Raw genomic sequence first — 13,486 nt, forward strand, 5'->3', positions numbered from 1 at the left:
CAACCGATTCTGTAGGCTTACTTTCAACTGTTGATAATGTCCTTTGATGCACAAAAGGTTTTTTTTAAGATATATTTATTTTCAGAGAGAGAAGAAGGGAGGGAGAAAGAGAGAGACAGAAACATCAATGTGTGGTTGCCTCTCACATGCCCCCAGTGGAGGACTAGGCCAGCAACCCAGGCATGTGCCCTGACTGGGAATTGAACCAGCAACCCTTTGGTTCACAGGCCAGCACTCAATCCTCTGAGCCACACCAGCCAGGGCAAAAGTTTTTACTTTTGATGAAGTTTAATTTATCTATTTTTCTTTTGTTTGCCCGTGCTTTTGGAGTCATATCCAAAACTCAACTGCCAAATCCAAGATCACAAAGGCATAGACATATACCTAAATTTTCTCTTAGGACTTTTATGGTTTAGTTATTAATAGTTTGGTCATTGACCCATTTTCAGTTGTTTTTTTTTTTTACTTACTGAGACACAATTTTATTCTTTTGCAAATAAAAATCCAGTTGTCTCAGCCTCATTTGTTTAAGAGACTATCCCTTCCCCATTGATTGTTCTTAGCATCCTTGTCAAATATCAATTGACCTTAGACGTGTGGGTTTATTTCTGCACTCTCAGATCTACTGGATTTGTCAATATGTTTATCCTTATGCCAGCACAATACTGTTTTGATTACTGTAGTTTTGTAGGAACTTTTGAAATCAGTAAATATGAATCCTATGACTTTGTCTTTCTTTTTCAAGATTTTTTTTTTTAGCCACTTGGGGGCCCTTATAATTCCTTGTGATTTTTTTTTCCATTTCACAAGGGGGGCTGTTGGAATTTTGTTAGGGATTTTGTTGAATTTGTAGATCTCTTTGGCTACTATTGACATTTTAACAGTATTAAGTCTTCCTGCCCATGAGTATATCTTTCTCTTTTTTTAATTTTTTAAAAATATATTTTATTGATTATGTTATTACAGTTATCCCATTACCCCCTTTCATTCCCCTCCAGCCTGCACACCCTCTCCCACCCACATTCCCCCCTTTAGTTCATGTCCATGTGTCATAAGTTCTTTAGCTTCTGCATTTCCCATACTATTCTTACCTCCCCCTGTCTATTTTCTACCTACCTTCTATGCTACTTATTCTCTGTACCTTTTCCCCCCTCTCTCCTCCTCCCACTCCCCTGTTGCTAACACTTCATGTGATCTCCATTTCTGTGGTTCTGCTCCTCTTCTACTTGTTTGCTTTGTTTGTTTTTGTTTTAGGTGTGGTTGTTAATAATTGTGAATTTGCTGTCATTTTACTGTACATGTTTTTTATCTTCTTTTTCTTAGATAAGTCCCTTTAACATTTCAAATCATAAGGGCTTGGTGATGATGAACTCCTTTAACTTGATCTTATCTGAGAAGCACTTTATCTGCCCTTCCATTCTAAATGAAAGCTTAGCTGGATAGGTCTGGGATGTAGGTCTTTGCCTTTCATGACTTGGTGTACTTCTTTCCAGCCCCTTCTTGCTTGCAAGGTCTCTTTTGAGAAATCAGCTGATAGTCTGATGGGAACTCCTTTGTAGGTTACTGTCCCCTTATCTCTTGCTGCTTCTAGGATTCTCTCCTTTATTTTATTCTTGGCTAATGTAATGATGATGTGCCTTGGTGTGTTCCTTTTGGGTCCAACTTCTTTGGGACTCTCTGAGCTTCCTGGACTTCCTGGAAGTCTATTTCCTTTGCCAGATTGGGGACGTTCTCCTTTATTATTCGTTCAAATAGGTTTCCCACTTGTTGCTCTTCCTCTTCTCCTTCTGGTACCCCTATAATTCGGATGTTGGAATGTTCCAAGATGTCCTGGAGGTTCCTAGGCCTCTCCTCATTTTTTTGAATTCTTATTTCTTCATTCTTTTCTGATTGGATGTTTTTTTCTTCCTTCTGGTCCACTCCACTGATGTGAGACCCAGATTTCATTCCATCACTATTGGTTCCCTGTGCATTTTTCTTCATTTCACTTATTGTAGCCTTCATTTGTTCATCTAATTTGCAACCAAAATCAACCAATTGTGTGAGCATCCTGATCACCAGTGCTTTGAACTGTGCATCTGATAGGTTAGCTATTTCTCGGTCGCTTAAAAGTACTGGTTGTGGGGATTTCAATTCTGAGCCATCTTTTTTTTTCCTTTGGTCTGGTCACGCCTGTTATATATGAGGGGCGGAGCCTTAGGTGTTCACCAGGGCGGGGCACCCCAGTCCCTGTGTTGTGACACTGTATGTGGGGAGGGAGTCCAAGAGGGAACAATGGCATTTGCTCCACTCTCTGCCAATTTCAGTCCCTTCTGCCACTTGCCCCAAGCAAACTGGACCTTTCTGGTGCTGATTCCCATGTGGATGGGTTTGTGTACCCTGTGGGACTTTCGAACGACCTCTCCTGTGAGGCTGGGAATCTCTCCCTGTACCTCAACCCCCACAGGAGTTTTCAATCAGTGTCCCAAGGCTCTATTTCCCAGTGCTGGGATCCTGGGTTGTGCACAGTGCCTTGCTTCACACTTGCCACCTCACTGGGTCTGCTGGTTGCCACCCCTCGGCTGAGGTCTGCCAGCTTCTTGTGCGCTCAGGGTCCACCCGCTGCGGTCTTGCATGCCCCAGATGCCTTATTTGCCTGGTCCCAATGCTCTCTGCTCTCTGTGCCATGACCCATGCCTGGCTTCCCAACTCCACCCCTCTTACCGGTCTGGATGAACATGTCTACTTTAACCCTTTGGTTGTCCGATTTCCATACAGTTCAATTTTCTGTAAGTTCTGGTTGTTATTCTGTTTCTAAATTGTTGTTGTCCCTAAGAAGCCACAGTATGTCTACCTATGCCTCCATCTTGGCCAGAAGTTCCATGAGTATATCTTTCTACTGATTTAGTTCTTCTTTAACGTCTTTCAAAAATATTTTTTAGCTTTCAGTGTAGAAATTTTCCATCTTCTTGGTTAAATTTATTCCTAGGTATTTTATTCTTTTAGATGCTATTGTAAATGGAATTGCCTTGTTAATAATTATTTTGGATTGCTTTCACTAGTTAATAGAATCACAGTGCATTTTTGTGTGTTGATCCTGTGTCCCACAACTTTGCTGAATTCATCTGTTAGCTCTAGTAGCAATTTGTCAATACTTAGGATTTTCTATCTATGGGATCATGTCATCTGCAAATAGATAATTTTACTTCTTTCAATTCAATGTGCATGATGTTAATTTCTTTTTTCTTCTCTGATTTCTCTGGCAAGAACTTTCAGTACATTGTTGAATATTAGAAACTGGCATCCTTGTCTTATTCCTATCCAGGAGGGAATCTTTCAGTCTTTTACCTTTGAGTATGATGACAGCTGGGGTTACTCCTATAAGGTTTTATCATGTTGTAAAAATTCCCTTGTGCTTCTAGTTTTCTGAGTGTTTTCATCATGAAAAGGTGTTGGATTTTGTCAAATGCTTTTTTTTTGTGTCAATTAAGATGATCATGTATTTTTTCTTTCATTCTATTAATGTATCATATTACATTGATTTTTTTAAAAGATTTTATTTATATAGTTTTAGAGAAAGGGGAAGGGAAGAAGAGAGGGAGAGAAACATGCACAAGAGAAACATCAGTTGGTTGCCTCAACTCAGCCTGCAACTCAACCATGTGTCCTGACCAGGAATTAAACTGGTGACCTTTTGATTTCCAGGACAATGCCCAACCCATTGAGCCACACGATCAGGGCTATATTAATTTTTTTTTTTTTTTTTTAGTGTTGAACCACCCTTGCATTCCTGGAATAAAACCCACCTGGTTATGATGCATACTCTGTTAAATATGCTATTGTGCTCAATTTACTGGTATTTTTATGAGAATTTTTACATTTATATTCACAAGGGATATTGGTCTTTAATTTTCTTGTGATATCTTTATCTGGTTTTGGTATCAGGGTAACAGTGGTCTCATGGAATGAATTAGGATGTATTTCCTTTTATTTTGGGGGGAAGAATTTAAGAAATATTGGCATTAATTTTTCTTTAAATGTTTGGTAAAATTCACCAGTGAAGCTGTCTGATCTTGGAATTTTCTTTGTTGAGAGGCTTTTCATTATTGATTCAATTTCCTTACTAGTTATAGATCTATTAAGATTTCTATGATTTTCTTCATGATTCAGTTTTGATAGATTGTGTTTTTCTAGACATTTTCCCAATTTATCTAGGTTATTCAGTTTGTGGGCATGAAGTTGTTCAGAGCATTCTATAATAATCTTTTTTTATTTCTGTTAGATTGGCAGCAATATTCTAACTTTTATTTATGGTTTTAGTTATTTGTGTTTTCTCTCTCTTTTTTAGTCTACCTCAAGTTTCTTATCAATTTTGTTGGTCTTTTGAAGAACCAACGTTGATTTCATTAATTCTCTTTATTGTTTTTCAGTTCTCAATTCTACTTATATCTTGTCTAATCTTTATTATTTCCTCCTTTCCCCAAGCTTTGGATTTAGTTTTCTCTTTTCTTTTTCTTGTGTTTCAAGATGCAAAGCAATTGATTTGAACTCTTTCTTTTTTTTTAATGTAGGTATTTACAGCTATAAATTTTCTCACAGCACTTTGTTGCTACATCAGATATGTTTAGTAGGTTGTATTTTTCTTTCATTTGTGTCCATGTTTTAAAAAATTTTCATTTGTGATTTCTTTTTTACACATTGGTTGTTCAAAAATGTAGTTTAATTTCCACATATTGGTAAATTTTTCAATCTTTCTTGTTTTACTGATTTCCAGCTTTGTTCCATTGTGGTAAAAGAAGATACATTGTATACTTTCAATATTTCTAAACTTATTGAGACTTGTTTTGTTGTCTAATATATTGCATACTCTGGAGAATGTTCCACATGCACTTAAGAAGAATGCTGTATCTGCTGCCATCAGGTGGAATGTTGTGTGGATGTTTGTTAGGTTTAGCCGACCTACAGTGTTGTCCAAGTCCTCTGTTTCCATATTGATTTCCTCTCTAGCTATTCTATTTATTATTGGTATGTTCAGTCATTATTTCTTTAAATATCTTTTAGTCCCCTTCTCTCTTTATTCTCCTTCTGGGACTCTCGTGGTATATTGAAGTCTCCAGTTATTACTGTAGAACCATCTATTAGTCCCTTCAATTTTTCATATATTTTCTTTCTTTTGGGGAGGAGGTTCTGTTGCTAGGTATGTATATATTTATAACTATTGTAGCTTCTTAATGCATTGACCCTTTTATTAATTTGTAATATCAACCTTTGTCTCTTGTACCAGTTTTTTACTTTAAAATCTATTTTTGTCTAATAGTAATATAACCACCATAGCTCTCTTTTGGTAACCATTTGCATGCAATATCATTTTCTGTCATGTTAATTTTAATCTGTTTGTGTCTTTAGGTATAAAGTCTCTTACAGACAGCACATAGTTGGATCATGCTTGTTTATTTAAATTTATTCTGCCAATCTGTTTTTTTAAGTATATTTTATTGATTATACTTAGTTTTCCCAATTTTTCCCTCTTTAGCTCCCTCTACCCTGCACCCTCCAACCCTTCAGCATTCCCCCTCTTAGTTCATGTCCATGGGTTGTACATATAAGTTCTTTGAATGAATTCACTCAGTTTTTGTTTTTCTGAAAATATCTTAATTTCTTCCTCATTTTTGAAGGGCAGTTTTGCCAGATTAAGAATTCTTTGTTAAAAGTTTTTCTTTCAGCACATCATATAGGTAATCCTATTATCTTCTAGTTTCCATGTTTTCTGATGAAATATTGCCTGTTAATCTCATTGAGAATCTCTTTTCTGTAGTAAATTGCCTCTATTGCTGCATTCAACACTCTGTCTTTGGCTTTCAGCCATTTGATTATAAATGTCACCGTGTGGGTCTCTTTGAATTCGCCCTTTTGGGTGTTCATTGAGATGTTTTGATTTATATTTGCATTTGGATTTTTGGATTTTTGGATTTATGATTTCAACAAAGTTGGGACATTTTTCAGCCATTATTTCTTCAAATACCTTTCTGCCTTTCTCTCTCTTCTTCTTATGGGACTTTTATGCATACATTGGTCTGCTTGCTAGTGTCCCACAGCTCCCTTAAAATGTGTTCACTTTTCTTCATTTTTTTCTTTCTATTGCTCAAATTCAGTATCAATGGTTCTATCTTAAAGTCCAGAGATTCTTTCTTCTACCTGCTTGAACCTGTTGTTGAACCCCTCTAGTGAATTATTCATTTCAATTATTGTATTTTCAGCTCTGGATTTTCTGTTTGGTTTCTTTTTATAATTTCCATCTATAAATTGATATTTCCACTTCATTCATAGATTTTCCTGACTTCATTCAGTTCTTTGTCCATGTTTTACATTAGCTCTGAGCATAGTGAAGACAATTGTTTGAAATATTTGTTTGCTGTTCTGATGTCCAGATATCCTCAGAAGCAATTGCTGTTGACATATTTTATTTCTTTGAATAGGCTGCACTTTTCTATTTCTTTGTATGCATTGTGATTTTTTTTGTTGTTGAAAACTAGACATTTGAATATTACAATGTAGAAAGTCTGGAAATCAAATTCTCTCCCCTGTCCCCAGGGTTTGCTGATTTTTTAGTTGTTGAAGGATATAGTTGTCTATTTGTTTAGTAACTTTTCCAAACTAGTACTATAAAGACTGTTTCTTTTGGAGTATAGAAACTTGTGTTCAGTTAGTGTTTTTTGACAGAAATTATTTTGAATTCCAAGAACCAAAGCAAAACAAAACAGAAAGCAAACAAAACAACAAACAAAAACAGAAAAAGTTAAAAAGGGCATCTTCTTCCAGTCTTTGCAGATTGGCTCTGTGCTAGGGGTCCTCTTTAACACTTAAAAAATAAGTTCTAAGTCTAAGATCAGCCCAAGGTGAAAGCTTGTATTTTTCTGAGTATGTGTCTTGCTATCAATATACATAACTGCTTTAGAATATCCTAATTCTCCAAAGAAAATTTTTGACTTGAGGAGTCCATTGTGTTTCAACAGTGATATTTCGCCCCGGGCATCCAAAGATTGGTAATTGGGCTTGTAGTATTTTTGATCAATGCCATTCTGAATTCTGAGTTGGGTGAAATGGAAATGAGCACCTTGCATTAGTCCATTAGGTAGCCCACAGGCAGATTAGAACAGACGTACACAATACTTTGTCAGTCCTCCGGGTGAAGCAAGGCCAAAGGGCAGGGGTCGGGGCTAATGACTTCACTCTTGGAGAAACTAGGAAAAACGATCCCTGAAGTATACCCAGAATGCAGCACATGCCTTTGGCCTTGAATCTTGCCTAATTTCTGAGACTGAAATGGGGACAGCAGTAGAGTTGGCTTCCTTGAAGGTGCAATATTTTCCTACCTCTGGAGCTGGTTCCCAGGTCTACTGGTCACTCACTCCAGAGCTCTTGGATACGTCTTTCTTCCTGGGTCCTCTTCAGATCTCACAATCCTAGAGTTGGGGCTCAATCAACTTCCTCCAGGGCTTGGAAGGAAGCCACCATCTTAGTGACTTGGGCAAGGCCACACCTCACTCTCGGCCTGGATTGGACTTGATGACCCAGGTATGAAGGTGGGATTCATTGTTCTGGAAAGCTGGGAACCATCTTGCTGTGGTAATATTTTTTATAATGATGTCACTTCATGGCAAAAGAATTTCATTATAAGGTAGGTCCATCTTACCTATTTGGTTATAATGTGAATATTCTTGAAATGTGCTATCCAAGTGGAAAGTACTTCTAACAGATAGAGGAGAACAATCTGTGGGGTTTATACAACAGCATGGGAGTGTACTAAGAAGCAAGATAGGGCAAAGTGGGGAGTGTGGCTACTTAAGGACTGATTAGCTACAAACATCAGGTTTCCTGTGGGTTTTACAAACATTAGTTAAGGCAGCCAGCTCTCCTGCCCCAGCCCAAGGTGACTGCAATGATGTCATTGCCAACCATGCCCAGCTCAGGCTGTTGTGAAACTTTGGTTGGAGAGCATCCATGGACATGTTCCAGTCCTCACTAGAAAAGCAATTTGTCCAAAACCATACCCTTTGTGTGTCCCCTGGAGTGGAGACTCAGCAGTCTGCTCCTGAGTGCAGCATTGGCATCCCACAGTGGGAGGTGGGGCTTGTGGGACCTATGTGGCTTCTCTCCCGACCTGGTGCCAGCTGGGCCTCCAGCATGACCTGTCTGAGGACACTCCTGACTCACAGGCTGGGCAAGTCTCAGCTTCCCTTAGAAAGGTGACCTCAGAGCTCCTTCTCTCTGTATCACTGCCCAACAGGCCACTGCTCTCCATGTCTTGGAGCTCAGGGGACCTTCTCCCTGTACAGGACCCTCTGTGCCACCTCAGATGAGACCATGTAGGCTCCAGGACCCTGAGAGATCCAGGCCAGCCTATACCAACTGCCTCCCAGGCCTCCCAGGCCTCCTTCTGTGCATCCTGACATTCAGAACCCAAGCCCTGGGGCAAAGCAGCCCACCAACAAGCTGCCCTCTAGATCTGTGACCAGATAGTAGGAAACAAAGCTCCTTGTGTCTCATGGTCCTGCCCTGGTTCCCTCCCTCAGTGAGGATAGGACAGAGGATCAGCTCGATGACACACTGTGCACCCCCAGGTGTCCAGGGTAGAGAGGAGAAACAGACTTCTAATGATCTACTTGCTCTTGTGACTCAGTGACAGAGAGTAACATGCCTTCTGGAATAACCCAGCTGCTAGGGGAGGGTGGTACCTCCCTGCAGTTTCTGCATAGTGGTCATTAAACCTGACTTTTTCACACAGCTCCAGAAATGACCCCAAGCCTCCTCTGTACCCCAAGTCACAGGACACCCCCACCCTGGGGCTCATGGTCTGATGCCTCGGGCCCTCTTCTGGGCATCCACTCAGTCCCCAGGTCTGGTTTTGAAAGAGCTCTGTTGTTCAAGTTGAGTTTGATCTCCTTGTGTTAGCGTGGGTTGTGAGGAGACTTGGAGTCACTGGTGGAGACATGTATCACCCTGGCACAGGATAGCCTGGAACCTCAGAGATGTTCTATCCCCATCCACCCAACTCAAGGAGTGACTGCACCTTGGGGTCAGAAAAGCAAAGCTCTACCTACCTGCCCTGCTGGCCAGATATAATGGGCTTTGCTCTTGAGATTGTGGGAACCTGGAACACAGCAAGAAAAACAGGTCTGTCTGGGATGGCAGACCACGTAGGTCTTGGGGGCTCATCAGCTTCTCTTGGAACCTGTCCCTGTCCCCCAGCCAGGAATCCTGGAGGTGGAGGTGGCCTGCATGGAGGGAGAGGCTTGGAATTCCCAGGTTCCCTCTACACCTCACTGGATTCTGGCCTTCAATGTCAGGGGAAGGCTTTGGCTCTCAGTCTGTAGCTTGGGGTACACAGGGCAATGTCAGCCTTGGCTTTCTGACTTTGCTTCAAGGACAGCTAGTTCAAAGGTCTCCTTACTGGGCTGGTGCTCAGCAAAAGGCTGAGGTGTCTCTAGGACCAGAAAAGGTGCACATGACCCAAAAAGGCAAGTGGCATGGGAGGCTGACCACCACAAACAGCCTGACATGAGCTTGGAGCTCGGGGCCTCTTCCAGACCAGGTGGGAGCTCCCGGAGCCCCAGGCAGGAACTGACAACTCAGTCCTGACAGCATTTCAGTTCTGCCAGCTCGCTGGTTGTGCTCTGAGCAGCTGGAGGATGCTGGGCCCCTCCCGGCAGACAGAAGCCTGAGGCCTTTCACCAGTAGTCTGCCGAGACGAACACCAAGAGCCCAGCCTACAGGCAGGGACAGACTGGGAGAGATGGTGTGAGATGAGGTAAGGAAAGTGCCCCATCCCATAGAACCGCACCCTAGCCAGCCCTCTAGAGACTCCTCCACAGGCTGTCTCTGCACTTTGGGGTCTGGGGTCACTGCCTGCAATACATTCTTTGTACAGTCTCAGGGTGAGAAACGTCTGTCCTCTGAGGGAGGATTGATGTTTTGAAGCAACCAAAAATTATTTGGAGCTAAGTCCAAGGAGAAAAGTGTGGGATCCAGCTGTAAAGAACTGGAGTCAACAAAAACTGGGGTTAGCTACCAGCTTTACTTGAGTCTGGGGAGAAGGGAGGAGGCAGGAGGCCCAAAACTGAGCAGAACCAGGAAGGAGGCTCTGTAAGATCTGGAGGTGGGCTGTTTGCCCTGTGGGGTCAGTGCGGCCTCAGGGACCACTCCGAAGGGCACCAATGGGGTGGATTCTCCACGCAGGCAGGACTGTCATGGAGTGTGTTCACTGCTGTGTGCTGGGCACCTATTGGAGAGCCTGGCAGGTGCTCAGTAAACAGTTGTTGAATGAATTGATGATCACAAACTTGAAAAGTTCAGAGAATACATCCAGTATGATTGTATCTATGTGAAGTTCAAAAACAGCTAAAACTAAACTTGCCATGTGGGGAAGCATAGATTGTATTCCCTTTGGGGGCTGAGAAGTCTGGAAGGGGACCTGGGAGGAAGGTCTGGAGTCACCCATGTTCTATTTCCTGTCCTGCAATGTAGTCACAGAAGCATGTGCCTCATAATATGGAATTAGACTGTGCCCTTATGCTTGTGCACATCTTGGTATTGACATATTTTGTAACAAAGTGTTTAAAGCCCCTTTCTATTAAAAATATCAGCCTTGTGACTAGACACACTGTTATCTGCTGGAGAAAGTGTGGCTGGTGTAGACCCACCTAGGTGCATTGTCTGCAGCCCCGGTGTCTGTTCCCATGGGAAGGAAGTTCAAGGGTTCCGAGGCCCAACAGCACACCCCATCTAAACCTAAAGCCAGGGTAGCCCCTTGGGAGATTGGGAAGGCAAGTGGGAGAGCCCAGGCCTGGGGATGTGGGGAGGGGTCCAGGGGAAGGAGCGGGGAGAAGAAGAGCCACCCAGTGGCTCCAGGTGTTAGAGAGAGGAATCAGAGACTAGAAAGACAATGCCCTGAGACTTGGCTGCATAAAGCAGGTGTGCAGGTCCTGGTGCTAAGGGGCCCTACCCCATACCTAGGAGAGAGGGCAGTGAATGTCTCCAGGACCCAAGGACAACCCTGTCTTGGGAGCTTCCCCTCCAGGACCTACCCCTGGACTCCTCCCCAGATACTCAGCAGAGTGGTTTTTACCTCTCCCTAATGTGAATAAACTCTGGCACATTTGTGCCAATACCCAATTCTATAATATTCTCTCTCACTTTCCCAGTGGGCCTCCCCCCGCCTACAAGGGCTGCACTCCTGCAAACTGGAAGTGATGTGGGACAAGAGAACTTTCCTTTCAGCTGCACCAGGGCTCTTCAGTGATGCCGTGCCCCTCTGTGGCTCCAAGGACATCATGGCCCAGGTAGTTGTAAGGCCAGCTGGTCCCGGAAGAGACCCCTAAGCATCTCCGGGTTTCTGTTCCAAGTAGCAGCTTCTGTGACTGTCAGTGGGGGGGGAGGGGTGCAGTGGCGGGGGGGCTCTTGCAGGTCAGTATGCTCACTGCAACCCCCAGGCTCCTCAGTCAGGTCTAGAGGTGTTCATGACAGTGCCGAGTGGGCTGGCTGTGATGATCGTGACCCAAGTCCCACCCTCAGACCGGGGCACATCATCCAGTTCTCAGGAGTAGGGACAAGCTTGGGTGATGAGGGAGGTTCACTGGGTGCAACATGTGAGGAGACGCTTACTTACCAAGTTGTGCAAGTGCAGGATGGGCTCTAGGCACTGCCCTCATCTCACCGCAAGCCAAGCCCTGCTCAGAAAAAGAAGTCAGAGAGCACTGTGAAGCCATGTGCATTCACTCTAACACTGAGCGGCAGGGTGAGTTAGTCTTGAGTGTGTTCCACTGAGGCATAGCTCCCTGACCTGTCTAGGGATGGGACTGGTGGGCATGGCTGGTTAGACTGTAGGCACCTATTGGATGACGGAAAGTGTCAAGGCAGAGGTCAGAGGACCCAGGACAAGAGATCTCAGCACCCTGCATGAGAAGGTGGCTGACAGAGTTCCGAGCTAGCCCAGGTCACACTGGCCTTTGTAAGGAGCTGGGCCCTACTTGGCTCTGGCAGAGATAGGCCATAGCAGATGAGGGTTCATGCCCCAACTGTGACAAGTGCCAGCTGCATGTTCCAGAAACACTGCTTACCAGCACCCCCCCCGCCACACACACACACAGGCTTTGTTAATAGGTTAGTCACTGGTATCTTTGTAATAACAGGAGAGAACCTACACACCACAGTGAGCACTGACATGCAGAAGCAGGTGACAGGAGGGCCAGCAAGTGTTTCCCGGGGCGAGCTCAGAGGCCAGAGAATAGGCCCCAGGTCTGGGGAAGCACAGGGCTGGCCAGGGCTTCTAAAGTGGGCAGGCTCACCCAGGGGCAGTGTGGGATGGCTTTATGTGATACACAGGTGAACCACTTACCATTTTAATAATTGTGTTTATTTTACTGCACACTAGCAAAACTATAACCAGCCAATCACAACAGTGATTTACATTTTAGGCTGAGGCCATGTAAAAGCAAGTAGATAAAATGATAATGCAATGATAAATACTAAGTAACTGACACAGAGATGTGGCAAAATTGTGAAGGTGGTCTGTTACAGTGACAAGTTTTTCCCTGGGTGCCCGGGACTGTCCTGGCTTTAGCACAGCAAGTCCCAGGTCCCAGGAAACCTCTCAGTCCCAGGGAAACCAGGACACCTGGTGATTGTGTGAATGCCTGAATTTTGGGAGATGAATCCAGGTATCAAAACAGGCCTGGGGCAGCTCCTGGTCCAACACCCACTGGCAGCCAGGCTCCCTGGCTCTTTGTGAGAACATAGAAATGTGGTAAGGAGAAAAATGAGAAACTGAAATTAAGGCCTGGCAGGTTCCATGGAACATAGTGATTGCTTAATTAATCCAGCATTCATTCACCAAATATTTGAGCACCACCTGCATACCAGACAGTGTGCCAAGTACCCCAGAGGCAGGCAGGGACTAGTTTTTATGACCAGGGAAGACAGTTACCAAGTACCTCACAAAGGGTAGTGACAGTGTAAACGGGCTGATCTTAGGATGCACTCAGGACATCTGGAGCAAGTGAAGCATGATGTGAGCCCTCAGCACGGAGCCTCAAGATGAGGGGCCTGGGCATACCCTGGTACTGGCAGAATGAGGGAAGGCCCAGTCACGAGAGCCAGTGTAGGCCACTCTAACAAGCGGAAGCCACACAGTCACAGGCCAGCTGGGATCCAGGCAACGAATTTGAATTCTGTGTCCAGGGCAGAAGAAGCCATTAAGGCTTCAATGTGGAGGAGGTGCATGGCCTCATTTTTGGCTGCAGTTGGAAAATGGAGTCACTCGACTGAATGCAGGGAACCAACAGGAAGGCAGCTGCAGAAGCTCAAGGCAAATTTCGACTTGAGCACAGGGTGTAGCTGCAGAAATGAGAAGGCATTTCAGAGACAGACCCCGGGGGACTTGAAGACTCATCGGGCACAGGAGGGGAGACAGAGGAATGAGGAGCAGTAAACAACTCCCTGCGGTCAGGAT

This window comes from Phyllostomus hastatus, unplaced genomic scaffold (assembly GCF_019186645.2).
Source record: "Phyllostomus hastatus isolate PE091 unplaced genomic scaffold, TTU_PhHast_1.1 phas_scaffold_60, whole genome shotgun sequence".
NCBI lineage: Eukaryota > Metazoa > Chordata > Mammalia > Chiroptera > Phyllostomidae > Phyllostomus > Phyllostomus hastatus.